This window comes from Carettochelys insculpta, chromosome 8, assembly GCF_033958435.1.
Source record: "Carettochelys insculpta isolate YL-2023 chromosome 8, ASM3395843v1, whole genome shotgun sequence".
Taxonomy (NCBI): domain Eukaryota; kingdom Metazoa; phylum Chordata; order Testudines; family Carettochelyidae; genus Carettochelys; species Carettochelys insculpta.
Genome location: NC_134144.1, coordinates 50,979,201 through 50,992,643, shown reverse-complemented (window position 1 = coordinate 50,992,643; position 13,443 = coordinate 50,979,201).

Genomic DNA, 13,443 nt, shown 5'->3' with positions numbered 1-13,443 from the left:
GTGGATTCTTAATGTTTAGGTTTTCAAACTTACTTCTACCACTTGAGTTACCATATTTGACCTTTTAAAAAAGAGGACACCCCCATGAGGGAGCGTATCTGTATCAGTATCTATCAACTCACTGTGCTAATGTACTATATATACTATAGCACATTAATACAATGTAAGTTGGTATATACTGATATGCTCCCTCTCAGGGTGTCCTCTTTTTAATATGGTAACCCCAACTACTACCAGCAGAGCTGGAATGTATCTTTTGCTTTTAAATGAAAGCTGAGATTTTGATAACTTCAAAAGTCTTGACCTTACAAAAAACTCACAAGGCACAAAATTAGAAGAATTTGCAACTGTGTGAACAATGTTTTTTCAGAAACAAACTAAAGAGGAACAAAACAATGGTAGAAACAGCAAAGGAGGGGAAATTACACAGTACAGGAACAACAGCCTCAAACATGAATAATAGGTAATACTAAGATCAGAGCTAGAGCGTGTCAGAAGTTTCCAATTAATATTTTTCTAACAAAAAATACAAGTTAGTCAACATGGACACATTCTATGAGACACGCCAATTTTGACATAAAACTCTTGCAAACTAAACAGTTTTTCATCAGAAAAGTTTTCTACCAGCTGGTACATGCACCTGCCTCCCAATGCTCCTCAGTTTCTCAACAATTTGCTTGGTGGTAAGGCTGGGAGCTGCAACGTTGCAGGCGCCACACCATCCGACCTGGTGAGGATCTTAGGAACTGGAGTTCCCCATTCCCCAGGCAGCCGGTTGCATGAGCTGTCCAATGCCCCAAGCAGCGGGGTCCCTGGACATACACTATACAACAAATTACGATTTTGTTCCCACCACAACATTGTTTTCAGTCTACCCCTCCCATTAATATTTTTTGTCCAAGCATTAGGGAAAAAAAGTGTGTAAGACTTTTGCAGGAGGGAATGACTGTTTCCCACCCAGCTCTTGTCAGTGTAGAAAAATCTAAAAACCATGGATTTTAGCCATCATAAATTCATTAGTTTCTCTCAGGGCTTGGAATCAGCTGGATGAACCCAAAGATTAGACTTGATATGTCAGGCTCTGTAGCTGTAGTCGGTTGGAGTACATGACAAGGTTTATTTACAGTCCCAGGCTTTTGGAACTAGGAGGGCTTGGGAGGAATTAACTACAGATATCATCAGACAAATCACAATTTTTATTGGCATTTTTGTCAAACTATCTGACCATGTGCCTAGAGCATGTGAAACATGCATTATATACATTTACAAAATAATTTATAAAATAAAACACTCTACAGAAACTGTAAAAGTACATGAAATAATGCAGCTCTGTGTTCACTAAAATGAACAAATGTTACAAAAATAAAAATTAAGAGAAAAAGGAGTGCTGTGCTTCCTTTCAAATAGGATGTATAATTTTAAAAAGGCTAAACTTTCCCAGTTTCTATTTGGCAAATTATTTGAGACAAGCACTCTGTCTGGCACTATGAATGGTTACTTTGTAGTATAATGAATTTGCATGGTGAAATCATAATACCCTGGGCACTTGGGTCTGTATTATATTCTAAAAATGAAAGCCAACTCCATCCATCTATTACATTTTTGAACTGGAATTTGATCTATTAAGTTCTGTAGCTTTCTTCTGGTAGGAACTGATCTGCAATGAACAACTTGCAGCTGTTCTGTACTGCATAACAACCTGCACTTTGCATTGTAACCATCAGATGGTGCTTGAAACAGAAGATTTCAAGACAGCAAACAACTAATTTATGTATTGCATAGGCAGTGTACAATGTTTGGAGCTGCTCCTAAAGATTCAGATTCAAGCAAATTAATTCTTATAGCTGGACTCATCTTAAAAATCAGAGCTGTTTTAGGAGCTGGGCAGAAAACAGCCACTCAACCCCAAACATATATATGCTTCTTTAAAAAGTCCAACGTTTAAGTGTATTCAGCAGCATAGTTTATGAGTGTGAGACATGGGTGATAACAAAAGATTCAAAGAGAAGGATATTGGCATTCAGGAGGAGTTGTTATAGAAAGATCCTGAGAATAGGATGGATGCAGAAGGTCACCAACAAGGAATTTTATAGGAACATACTGACAAAAGAGAACCTACTGCAGAAGGTTGTACAATGGAAATTACACCTATTCGGGCATATCTGCAGAAAGACCGACAAATAGAAAGTCAAGACTCTGATATCTGGCCTAGTGGATGGTTCGAATAGGAGAGGCAGACCCCACAGAGAACGGTGTAGATGATATAGTAGTTTGCTGTGGAGCTAGTCCGCAGAAACTAAGCCAGTCCACACTGGAGAGGGAAAGATGGAAGAAAATAGTGAGGGAGGCATTGGACACCAACAGGCGCTGATCCCATAGCTGTTGATGATGATGATGATGAACACTTATGTGTCCTGCCAGACTCATCATCTGCTATGCCTCTGCTTACTTGTTTCACACTGGATCTGCAGTAACTTTTCAGTAAGTTGAGAGTTACTACTTTAACTTTCTTAAAGCCTCAGCTCTGGTGGGGATTTCCAACAAAAAGCAGATCAATTGGAAAGGCATCAAAGACACATTTCACACAAGGAAGGCCTCATCATCTGACAAGTCTTTCTAAAGAAGAATGAGGAGCTAAATAAAGCACTTGTCTTCTATAGCAGAGAACAGGAGGCTAAATATATGATGGCTAACCCAAAGTAAAGATTAGTTTCTGTGGCCTCCATGCCGCTTGTTATGAGCAATGCTTTTTATGACAGCATCTGGGTACTGAGGCAAATGATGCTATCAAGTAGTAATATAGCTGTAAGAAAATGGGGCTTATGTCTCCTTGACCAAACACAGTAGATGAAATGCAACCTCCCTCCCCCCACCATGTATGCCAGTTTACTTCTCCAAATCTTAGTTACTCCCATTTGTAACAGATATAGGGATATTTACTATGGGCACAATTCAATAACAAACAAGATTTCAGGTATCTGCTGCAACATCATGTAGTTAAGTGAACCTCTGTTTCTCCCATCTGTGAAATGAAGCCTCTAGTATTTTCTAACTTTAAAAAGTATAATAGGATCTGGACTCCCTCAAGTCCTTCTGCTGGCTCATTTCTACCAATCCACAGACACTACCCAAAGACAATAACCATGTGGAAGACATCTACCATAATCTCAGTAGAGAGAGAAAGAACACAACCAGTACAACCTTTAATTCCCTTTGCTGATACTCTTATGTCTCCTCTACCAGTCTTTCCTTTCAGGAATTAAGTCTTCCAGCTGAGCCTACAATCAACTAGCTTCACCTCCCTAATAAGCAACAAAGAACTTGCAGCTGAACTAGTTGGTTTTCAACACAAATACCTGATTAGGCAAACTGCCTGATTGCTTGGAGGCGCTCTTAATTCCATGTTTAGTGTTGCCAGTTTTGGTTGGACATATTGTTGGGGATTTAATCATGTGACATAATTTAGCCAGTCCTGGAGGGCTGATACATTTTTCTGTTATAATCTTACAAAAAAATCTTACCAAAAAAAAGAGCAAACTTTAACTAGCTTCCTTGTCTGGTTCTGCAGGGAGACCATCGTTGCAAGGAGCAACAGTTTCTTTTAGGTGCTCTCACAACAGAAGACAGGATGGCTGCAGGTTTTTAGTATAGATGTTATGGTTGTTTATAAAGCCCATCAGATAGTACAGGGCACAGTGACTCAAGAAAATCTGAAAATTGAATATTCTGCTTAATGCAGGAAGAAAATTGCTTCAGACCTTTGTAGAAGCAGCAGGTGCTAACAAATCCCTTGGCATGGATTTGTTTAGCTTTCTCATCTCTTTACATGTGCCTTACATATCAGCAAGAGAGATGGGGGCAAAGTATAAAAAAGGAAATGCAGAAAATCCATATCAAAAGCCTCATTTCTTCCTTTTAGGTAGCAGATTGTACACACATATTTCTTTCTATACAGAGATATATGCCCAAAACTCATTTAAGAAGCTTGTGACACTGACTTTTAATTAGGCCCATGAAAGTATAATGCTCACACTGATCAGGAATCAAAAATAGAGACAAAACTGAGAAATATGCAAGCATTTTTCTTGCTCTTTGTCAAGGAGTCCAAAGACAATTAAGTTTCTTTTCTTCAACATACATATAATACTCAGAAGTGAAAGCTTAATTAACTTGTCAGAAACTGTGGCATCTCTTTTCTTAAGCAGCTGAGCCCACCTTCCCAAAAGAGTTGAAGGAAAAATAAACTAAATACTTTAGCTGAAGTACCTGATCATGCATGACATTCCTGTTCTGTAATATAGTTTGTCTGTCATTAGCAGAGGCCTTTTTAGTACATTTGGGACAGCAGACTTTTACCATTTGTCTGGAATGTCTCAGTGGCAGAATTTCAATTGTTCTGTGACTATGGACACCTTTGTGATGAAGTGAGGTAAATGATACAGTGTAGCTAACACACAGCACTCAGTTTAAAAGAGACAAGCAAAGTTCTTGCTGAAGATCCTGGATCATGCTCAGATTTCTGTGTTAATTTATAATCCTTGGAAGCCTGCAACTCTGCAAGCAAAGGAACTCTGAGGCATTCAAATTCCTTCTACAAGGGATTAAACAGGAGAGGGCAAAAAATGCAGAGATATGCCTTATTTTAAGGCCAGGTCTATACATTTAGCTTCATTACTAAAGCATGTGAAAAATTAATACACCTGAGTTCATAGTTAAGTTGACTTGGAGTTGACACCACCAAGTTGACAGAAGAATTCTTCCATTGACCTAGCTCAGGGGTCGGCAACCAAAATAGCAAGAAGAACAATTTTTTCCTATTCAGTAAAAAACTCCATAAAATTCAAGAGCTGCAATGCATGTGAATATGAGATGGTCTTTAATAAATAACATCAAAGCATAGTTTTTGTAACCCCTATTTTAAGAATGGTATACACACAATAATTTTAATGTGATACATGTTGACTGCAGGATGTTCACAAATTTTTTACATATTCTATTTCCTCACACTTTCCAGGTGTGTGTGTGTGTACCACTGTCTTCCTAACTTTCACTCCTGAAACTTTTGTCTCTCTGGAGGACACTAGGGTGAGTTATCTAATGTTTCAAGATATATATTGTTTGATATTTAGATAGGGGTTGTTCATTTTGGGCCTTTTAGACATTCACTGTTTATCAAAAAATAATCAGGAGGGATTTTTTTTTCCCACTTTGCACTTATAAGCTACGTCTACATGTGAAGCCTACATCGAAGTAGCTTATTTCGATGTAGCGACATCAAAATAGGCTATTTCGATGAATAACGTCTACACATCCTCCAGGGCTGGCAACGTCGACGTTCAACATCGACGTTGTGCAGCACCACATCGAAATAGGCGCAGCGCGGGAACGTCTACACGCCAAAGTAGCACACATTGAAATAAGTGTGCCAGGCACAGCTGCAAACAAGGTCACAGGGCAGACTCAACAGCAAGCCGCTCCCTTAAAGGGCCCCTCCCAGACACAGTTGCACTAAACAACACAAGATCCACAGAGCCGACAACTGGTTGCAGACCCTGTGCATGCAGCATGGATCCCCAGCTGCCGCAGCAGCAGCCAGAAGCCCTGGGCTAAGGGCTGCTGCACACGGTGACCATAGAGCCCCGCAGGAGCTGGAGAGAGAGTCTCTCAACCCCTCAGCTGATGGCCACCATGGCGGACCCTGCTATTTCGATGTTGCGGGACGCAGATCGTCTACACGTGCCCTACTTCGATGTTCAACTTCAAAGTAGGGCGCTATTCCCATCCCCTCATGGGGTTAGTGGCTTCGACGTCTCGCCGCCTAACGTCGATGTCAACATCGAAATAGCGCCCAACATGTGTAGCCGTGACGGGCGCTATTTCGAAGTTAGTGCCGCTACTTCGAAGTAGCATGCACGTGTAGACACGGCTATAGTGTCAGGAGCCACGAACAAGTCCTTAAAGTGCCACATGAGGCTCTGGAGCCGCAGGTTGCAGACCCTTGACCTAGCTACTGATGACAAAAGTCTCTCTTTCTCAATAGAAAGTGTCTCACACACACTCCACTGATGATACAATTACTAGTAACTCAGAAATTCTTGACCCCATACTTGTAATGTATTTGCTCCATACAAAAAAATGTTTGTTTACATTTTAGCAACATGACTAGTTATGAATAATACCAGCTAAACTTAACCTCATTGGTTTCGTGATGTTTTTAAAATTGAATTCACTTCAGCTGCAACTAAAACTGTCCTCCTGTAATCTACTCTTCAACATATGTATGTTTAAAGACAGAGAGATAGAGACAGACAGAGAGGAAAGGTCCAGGTGCTTCTACTGAATTAGTAATGACTCATCAATTTCTCCTAAATAATGCAACATAAAACACAGCACATCAGCTATTGCTTTGTAACTTAAAATCTATTGAGACATTTCTTTATGAGGTCTGAGGGGAGGAATGAAAATTGTTTTTTCCACAAGTTAGAAGATCTTTTGCGGGTCACTATATAGTACGGGGGAGGGGAGGCACAACTGCTAAAGGGCAGCATTTCCCTTCCTGTCCCTCCCACATGACACGATGGGGGTGGAGGGAGAAGTGGACTGGAGACAACACAATAGCCAGACGATCTGCTGGCATTCTGCAATTTTCCCTGCAGCCCCTCCCAGCGGGGAAAGGAGCAGAATCCCCAACCCTGTCCCCTATACTTCCACAGAGCTGCTTCTCGTGTCGCTCTATACAGCAGCAGCCCTGCTACAAGATAGGGCAGGAGGTTCTGCTCTTTTCCCTGCTGGGAGGGGAAGCAGCTCTCAGGAAAAAGAGCAGATTGCCAGCAGCAACTAATCTCAACCCTGTTCTCCTGAGAGGCTGCTCCATACGGAGTTGCGGGGGTCAATATGGTGTCTTTCTGGTATGCCATACCAGCTCACAACACACCATACCAGCTTACTTCCACAGATGGGGCCACTTTCTGACTGGTACATCATCCTGGCACACATCAGCTTACTTTTGCCTCTGCTGTAAAGCCATATTGTTGTTTTCTCCTCAGGGCAAATCTAGTAAACTTCCGTCACAGATGTGAGTGAGCCTTGGGGATTTAGTGGAAAGAACTGTCTGCTCAACATATCCAGAGACTCTGAGTAATCCCAGGCTCATGAAGAAATCATGGTCTTGACATTAAAAGAAAAATGAACACGCTGAGCCCAAATTCAGGACTTACATTCTAATGCTTTACACAGAAGATCAGTAACCTTTCACGTTTGTTTGACAGTACAGAGCAGTGACAGACATCCTCTCAGAGACCCAACAACAGAATATTTCAGTGCAATAATTCTTAATATAGTATCCCTCCATCTTCAAAACTTTTATAGCAGGGGCTGTTTCTATGGCATAAGCACCAATTCTTCCAGAAGTGTATACATCAGGCTATGCCTTAAAGAGACACCCTTTGTTGATCCTAGGTAAAACAGACACGGCCGTCTTGCATATGAGCTGGGAGACGACATGCCAGAAGCTTTAATGAAAAAAATAAACTTTGCATTTATTACAGAGTCCGACAGTAATACAATGTTGATGAAGGGACTGCAGTGGTGACAGCCATTTATCTAAGATGCTTCTAACTTTCGTTATAGAAAAATCTTGAAGGAGGGGAGGCAACATGATTAAATATGTACATATTGCAAGCAGAGAGAATGACTTATGTGCTGGACAAACTGCCTACAGTTCTTTCTCTCACACTAAAGCCCATGATCTAACAGAGTAGGAAATAACCCAAGGAGGAGGTTGAACATTAGCCTCCATGTAGCAAGAAAAAATATGGCCAGAAAGCCTCTTGTAAGGTCTTTTGTGAGACAGAGGCCCTTCTAACTCACTCTGAAAAGAGAGAAAGTCTCGGGGAGACTAAAGGATTTAGTCCTTTCCAAGTAAGTGGCCAACACTTTTTGCTTGCAGAAATGGTGTTGCTTGACATCAGGAAGGAGTCATCTGTGTTGCTGCAGGGCTGTACATGTAGGAATGGCCTAAGAATGCAGCCTTCATAAACAGGCATAGAAGACCAAAGCCACTGGTTGAAAGGAAGGTTTCATTAGAGGACTGAGGTCCAACTTCAAGTCCCACACAGAGGTTGGTTGTCTTATGTAAAGTATAAAGTTGGATAAGCTTTTGAATCAGAAAGTGATGAGGTGAGCAAATATTGAAAACCCCTCAACTGAGAAATGGAAAATTGGTGATAGAGCTTAGACCCAAAATATAGTCCAAAACATTAGGTGGGGAGAGTCAGCAGGAGACAGTTGCTGTTGGGAACTCCAGCATTAGTCCACTTCTGCAAGTTTATTTTCTAGATGCCTCTTCCTGCACTTTGAACAGGTGAGAGACATGTAGGCACAAAGATTGGAAATACAGTGCTGCCAAGTTGGGGTGATAGACTTTTCCCAAGTCCTAGATTAGCAAGTTGGACATCACTGGTGGCCAAAGCACAAGATGAGAGAAAGGGTGAATCAGGTATGAAACCCTGAATTCTTCCTCTCCTGGGGTGATACAATTAAGATGAATTTGGGTCTCTCCTGATCGATTTTGTTTAGGACTCTGAAGAACAATCACATCAGAGGAGAGGCATATAGGAGATTTGTCAATCAAGAAATGAGGAAGTCATGTCTCAACCAAATGATGAATCAGACTTCTCTTAAGCAAATATTTTTGGCATTTCCTGTTGGAAGTATGTACGAAGAGGTCTACTTCTGGAGACTCCTCAGTAAAATGTAGGCAAAGAACCACAGAATCTTTGTAAAAACTGGCCTCTGTATTGAATACTATGTGAAGAATGGATAAAACTACTTGTTTCAGAAGATGTTCATGAGATGGGTGTCTGAAAAGGTAGGGAGAAGACAAGGTGGGTGGGATAGAGTAACCCAATTTTACAACCTCCAAAAACTCATTTGGCTGAAGTGATCAGTTCCTGGGGTGGCTGAAAACAGGAGAGATGATCCTCAAAGACTAGTATGGAAGTCACAGTAGAATATAGCCATCAATGTGGCTTGTGAGAGTTCTCAACCCTGCAGCAAAGTATCAAAATGGATGCGTGCCCAACAAGAAACTATATACAGTTGGAGACACTATCAAAACCACTCTGTAAAGATAATGAAATGTTCCACAAGCTAACAAAAACTAAGAAGTGGGCACCACAAGTTCCTGTCTCAATCTATCTATGCCACAATAACAGGGTGTTATTTTTCCCCTTGCTCATATACAAATACACAGGCTAGTGCTTAACAGTTTACAGCAAGTGTACATAGCAATGTACCTGTGGTAGCAGGGGTAGTGCAGCAGATGCGCAACTTAGCTGTTCCAGGGCCAGGCAGGTATGCCCTCAGACCATTCATGTTACAGGGGCTGCGCTGCTATTTCTACTTATGTTATCTTGATGTGAGAGTCACAGTCCTAGTTCAGGCTGTAGATATAGCCTCAGGCTGAGGCAGCTGAGAAAGAGCTGAGTGTGACTTATCTGATGCTAGGTCACAAGGATAGCTAGGGCTCATATCCTGACTGATCAGACATTGTTACCAGAAGTCTCCAATCAAAGAAAGAAGGTGCATGTGTGTAGCTGAAGATGAGACTACCATACCCAGGGACACCATTTCAGGAATCTTTCTTCCAGTAGCAGATTTGGACTACTACTGCCCATGCTGTTATGAGGATCAGAAGGCACTCTCTGAATAGTAAAATATGCATCAACAGTTTGGGGAGAATACTTACTACACCTGCTACACAGGCATAAAAAGGGCATCTCCCTCAAGATCCATGAAGAATTGTGCTGTTTAAAAGGTATAATACCTTCAGTCATCTCCATGAGGGAGGTGTGCCCACCCCAGGCTTTTCTGTGCCTTGGCCTCTCTCAGACACAATTGAACTCTTAATTATTTGGCCATAGGTATAGGCAAAGCTATAAAAGAAATTGTTTTGGGACATAATTATAGCTCTAAAAGACTGGAAAAACCACATCTGGCAAACCAGTGTGAGAGCCCAGGGAGTATTTTATTTAAAACAGAACTCTCCAAAAGGCATGTATGGGGAGCTACAATGTGTCTGAGCTTTCCGGTTATGTGTGGGGCTCATAATCTCTCCCCCAGACTGCTCTCACTTTCTGATAAATAAAACAAATGAATCTCTAAATGCCCATATATATTGTATAAATGCTGGCAGTTTTCAAGCTGGCTTTCATCCCAAACATAACAGACAAATGCCATGGCCAGTGAGGTCATGCACTGTTTCCAAAAGCCTAGAGGTGTTTGTTCAGCACAGGTCAAATCTGTAGCAAGTATCTAGCTTACTGCTCGAGAAAAAACACACATTTGCTAGTATTTTAGTTCTCCCAAAATTTGAAACAATAGCCAAAATAAGCTTTTAAGTCACAAGGTCATTCAAGGCTTGATATTTGAATTATGTGACAGTAGATTAATTGATTTAACTTCTCTGGAGACCCAGCTAATTTTTATGTATTCTCTTTTATGTATTCTATTTTATTAACATTGGTGTCATCCCACTGCCAGTTTGTGCATTTGATGGATAAGTTGAGCGTGATTATTTCCATTTAAACACTGGGAGATATTTGTGTAAATAAGCATCACACAGTTTGGCATAGTGGGTATGTTCTGTGTAGAAAGGAATATGTATTGAAAGAGAAGTAGAAGGTGCGTATTAAGATGAATTGGCTAAGTTGTGTGACAAAGCCTATATACAATGTCTGTAGGAACTGCTCTGATCAGCATTATTAGTTACTCACTACCTGCATCTGATGAAGTGGGTCTTTGCCAAAAAAGCTTATGCTCATACATTTCTGTTAGTCTATAAGGTGCCACAGGACTCCTCGTTGCTTTCACTCCCTTGAGTAATAAAACTTATTAATTCACCCCCAAATGTATTTTAAGTTGACAGTTCCAAACCTGTGATCTGCTACTGTATGTAAATTAAAAATATATATATATATATATATATTTCTGGATCCTAGGGCTGGAAGAAACCGTAGGAGGTCATCAAGTCCAGCCCCCTGCCCAAAGCATATATATCCATTCCAGATAGATGCCCATGTGTACCCAGAGGTATAAAGCCTCTGTAGTGATTTGTTGGCAGAAATAATTGAAAAAGTGGTGCTAGAATTGTGTGTGCTTATTGTTTTTTGATTTTTATGAGACAAAGAAGAGGAGGGAGGTATTTGCAAGATTCATGGGAAACACATTGAGTAAACAGTCTGAAAATTAAGTTTTTCTTGCTGCAGTGTTATTGTCATTTTTCAAAACAGCCACTTGACTACATATTTCCAGATAAAAAATTAAAGACTGACTGAAAAATTCAATACTTGTTAGTGAAATCAGGGACTCATCAGCAAATAGTTACTCACGTAAAACTCTCCACTGCAGGCAGTAGTTGAAGTTAGATGAAATGTCATCGACCTCAAGCTCATGTTCAATAATTCTCCTCCAGTGCCAGTAGTGGACAGGTAAGAAAGCAAAGAAAAAAAGGAATAAAACTTTAATAACCTGGAGAGCTATTGTTGTGAACGGCTGTGCCTAGTCATGCACTGTTCCCAGCCTTCCACCTTCAGGGCACATCTCCAAATTCCCACACTCACCCCACGGAGCCATAAGAGAGATTTTGAAAGAGTGATTTGGCGACAAACATATTTCTACCGGAAGATCTACATGCAGAGTGTCTGGGAGACAATCTGAGCAGATGAAGAGGGGGAGTAATACCTTTGAAAGAAAAGTGTGAACTTGTAATCTCCATCATAAAGTTAAAAACAGACTGTTTTAAGTTTAGACTGCTTTAAACTCATATCAGTCAAGTTTATAGTAAAATACGTTTTACTTCATAACTCAGTCATGAAATCAACTGAATAATCTTTCATTCACTATTGTTATTATTTGACCTAAATTGCATTCTGTTCCAGTGGATATGATTAAGGGTCGCACAAAAAACCCATATAATTTCCAACCTTTCTTTTCTTGCACAGAGATAAAAGGAAATGCACCAGAAGAGTCAAAAGTCTGAGAATGTCTTTTGCAATAATGCACCATTCTTTAAGAAGTATGTTGCTGAGATTCATCAGTTTTGGACCATGTGGGTTATATTTTGCCCTTTTCTGAATTAAGGTCCACAGCTGTTGTTAATTAGGTCAGTAAAACAATTGCAAAATTTCTTGGCAATTTCCTAAAACCTTTAGTGACTAATACTGAGTGCTGAGTTTGACCAGTTCCCTTAACACCTCATGATTCATTAAAAGTAATGCATAGTTTCGGACAGCTAAAATATATATATAAAAATGTGAGTTGGATTAGAAGTGATGTTTTGGAACTAGGTAGTCTGGCATAGGAACGATAAAATGTTTGACACTGCGTCCCACAGAACACATTACAAAATACATAGCAGCCAGATCTACAGTACTGTATACTGAGCTATTACCAATGGCAATTTATGATATATGTTAATTGGCAAAGTTGAAGGAATAAAGTGATTTCCTGTGTCATGCCTTTCAACATTAACAAGCGAGTCTAATGTTCAACAGCTTCTGTACCTGCAGAGTCAGGGGAATCTAGAAGTGGATGAAATGGCTATTACATCCTGAACTGTTACCAACCTCAAAGGTTTGTACCTGCCTTCCTTTTCATTTATATTTTGTTACCTTGGTATGTACATTTAACAATGGAAGGGTAAAGATGGGGCGACAGAGGGGCGGAGTATACATGGTCACATGCCTCTCCCTAAAATGCCAAGTGAGAAGCAAAGGGCCAGAAGCAGAACAAAAGGGAAAAGGCAGGCCAGAGCCTTTCCTCTTCTAGTTTTGCTTATGTTGCCTGCCTGTGACACTGCCCGATGCCATGCAATGGCTGCTTCTCTCCCTAGCACACAGGCTGTCTGGGACATGACAGAATGCCCCCACCAAGTAACATGTCATGGGGAGGGAAAGCACAGGGGGCTCCAGTTTGGGAGCAGGAACAAGTCACATGGAAAGGTCCCATTGCACCCACCCCTCAAATAATGACCCCTTTGTGTTTCTCTCACTAGGGCTACGTCTACACGTGCAGCCAACATCGAAATAGTCTATTTCGATGAATAACGTCTACACGTCCTCCAGGGCCGGCAACGTCGATGTTCAACTTCGACGTTGCTCAGGCCAACATCGAAATAGGCGCAGCGAGGGAACGTCTACACGTCAAAGTAGCACACATCGAAATAGGGATGCCAGGCACAGCTGCAGACAGGGTCACAGGGCGGACTCAACAGCAAGCCGCTCCCTTAAAGGGCCCCTCCCAGACACACTTGCACTAAACAACACAAGATACACAGAGCTGACAACTGGTTGCAGACCCTGTGCCTGCAGCATAGATCCCCAGCTGCCGCAGAAGCAGCCAGAAGCCCTGGGCTAAGGGCTGCTGCCCACGGTGACCATAGAG